Raw genomic sequence first — 2,467 nt, forward strand, 5'->3', positions numbered from 1 at the left:
AGGGGTATGTTGGGTGGAGGGAATGGAAGTAAAGTGGAGTCTACGGTTGGTTACTTTTGAATTGACGGAGAATCAATGAAGTTCGATCAAGAAATGAAAACGAGGGAAAAGGGCTCTTGAGAGCCACCCGTATCCTTTTATCACCACATGTGATGTGTGCCTTTGCTTACTTTTAATGTATTGAATGAAAAGCTTGATGCTTAAATGTACTTGGTTGCTTGAGTGATAGTATTATCACTGGGCAATTAGCTCACCCCGTTCCTTGTGTTTTTCTTACAGGAATCTGACTGCTTTTGGAATGACTTTTGATAATTGGTTGCCGAATGAACTAGATGAATATCTCTTTTGTATAGTTTATGAATTGAAACCCTAAATGTGCCATTGGGGCCGTTTTCACTTTTATTTCGGCAACCGTACATGTATTAATTTTGAGTAATTTTCATATGCCATTTTGGCTTGTAAATGCTAAATTTCAAGGTGTGAAGGTTTACTTGATTTTCGGTTGGGTTCTGACGGGTCGGTTACTATTCATGGCCGACTCCGGATTTCATTTTTTTTATTTTGGGTTATTTTGCCAGTTTGACTTGTTTGCGCGCGTTATAAGTTCTGAAACACAATAGATCGCTCTAAACTGCACCGTTAGTCCTGGCGAGAGCTGGGCAGGCAGTCCGCTAACCCCTTTGGTTCGCCTTAGGGGAAAGTGGGGCTGTCACAGGTAGTATCAGAGCCTAGGTTTGAATTATCCTGGGTGTAATAGAAATGCTCAATTTAAGGGTTCTTTGTTTATGGCCTTTAAGCTTATTTATGGTTAATTGCTCTTTTGGTGTAGGATGGCCGGACAGGGTGAGCCTAGTGATAGTCCTTCGGGCGAGAGACCTCGTGGAGCGCTCCCCGTGATACCATACCAGATACGGCCAGGAGGGATCGTCGTGTGTTGGAGCCCGTCTAACCGTCTCCGACGGTGTGAATGTCGACATAAGTATGCTTACCCTAACGCTCTAGTGTTTGCCGTGGCCGAGGAGCGTAAGGAGTTGGCCGGAGAGAAGCGAGACTTGAGGCCGAGGTGACCCAGTTTAGGGCGGCCAACGAGAGACAGGCCGAGCGCATTGAGGGTTTGAAAGACGACGTACTTGAGGCAGAGGATAGGGTTGATGACCTCTGCGCTCAGCTTAGGGAAGTCCAAGAGCACGAGACTAAACGAGCTCGCAAGGTGAAGGTTCGAGCTGCATCGATCCTAAACCTTTGCGCGGATGTGGTCAAGGGCGTGAGTGACGAGGACTCATGTGCGGGGCCTGAGGCTGGGGTTGGATCCACTCCGTCGGGTGGGTCTAATAGCTCGTCGTCGGTCTAGGATAGGACTTCTAGGGTTTGTTTTGGATAGTTTGGTTTTGTATATCGGATGGATAAGGAGAAGGGCCTTAGCTAATCGTTTTGTACGTTTAGATTAGCTACGTGTATATTTCTTTTGTTGAGGCCATTCCCTTGGGGATTGTCCATGTTTGTACTTGACTTGACTGAACTTGACTTGACTGATTGTTAATATGTGTGCTGTTTGCCTTGCTTGGAATGTATATATCTGTTTGGAAAGGTTTTGGGTTTTACTTACATGCATTGTTTTATATTGGTTTAGTACCATTGCCTAGATCAAGTAAAAGTTTATGGAAGGAACACGTAGTGGACGGGGACGTGGGCGCGGAAATAGACAACCCACACCGGATAGGGGTACTGGGGAAATCTCTTCTGGACCTAACCCTGACCCCAATGTGCAAATCGCTGCCGCTATGCAGCAAATGACTAACTTGCTGGCACAAGTAGTGCAGCAACAAGGCCAGAACCCAAACCCTAACCCCGGAAACCCTGGCAACCACATCGAGAGCGAAGATAGAGCTCTCGAACGTTTTCAAAAGTTTGCTCCACCCAAGTTTATTGGAGGGCCAGATCCGGATGTTGCCGAGAGATGGCTCGAGAAGATGGTCGATATTTTTGCGGTTTTGCACTACACCGATGAACGGCAGGTGACTTTTGTCGTATTCCAGTTAGAAGGGGCGGCCCGTTCCTGGTGGAACGTGATACGACAAAAATGGGAACGGGAACAAATGCCCAGGATTTGGGTGAATTTTATTAGGGAATTCAACGCGAAATTCTTCCCTCCTCTAGTTCAGGAGAGGAAGGAAGATGAGTTTATTCGACTCCGCCAAGGGGCTCAATCGGTGGCGGAATACGAGAGTCAATTCACCCGCCTGTCTAAATTTGCGCCTGAGCTGATCATGACGGAGCAACGGCGAATTAGGCGTTTCATTCAGGGCCTAAACGTCGAAATCCAGAAGGACCTCGCAGTGGCTCAAATTAATGCTTTTAACGAGGTCGTAGAAAAGGCTCAAAGGGTAGAGAGTGCTCGATTGCAAGTCCAGAACTTCCAGGCGAAGAAGCGGGGCTTTCCTGGAAGCAGCTCTGGACAAGGGGATAA

Source organism: Coffea arabica, chromosome 2e, assembly GCF_036785885.1.
Source record: "Coffea arabica cultivar ET-39 chromosome 2e, Coffea Arabica ET-39 HiFi, whole genome shotgun sequence".
Lineage (NCBI taxonomy): Eukaryota > Viridiplantae > Streptophyta > Magnoliopsida > Gentianales > Rubiaceae > Coffea > Coffea arabica.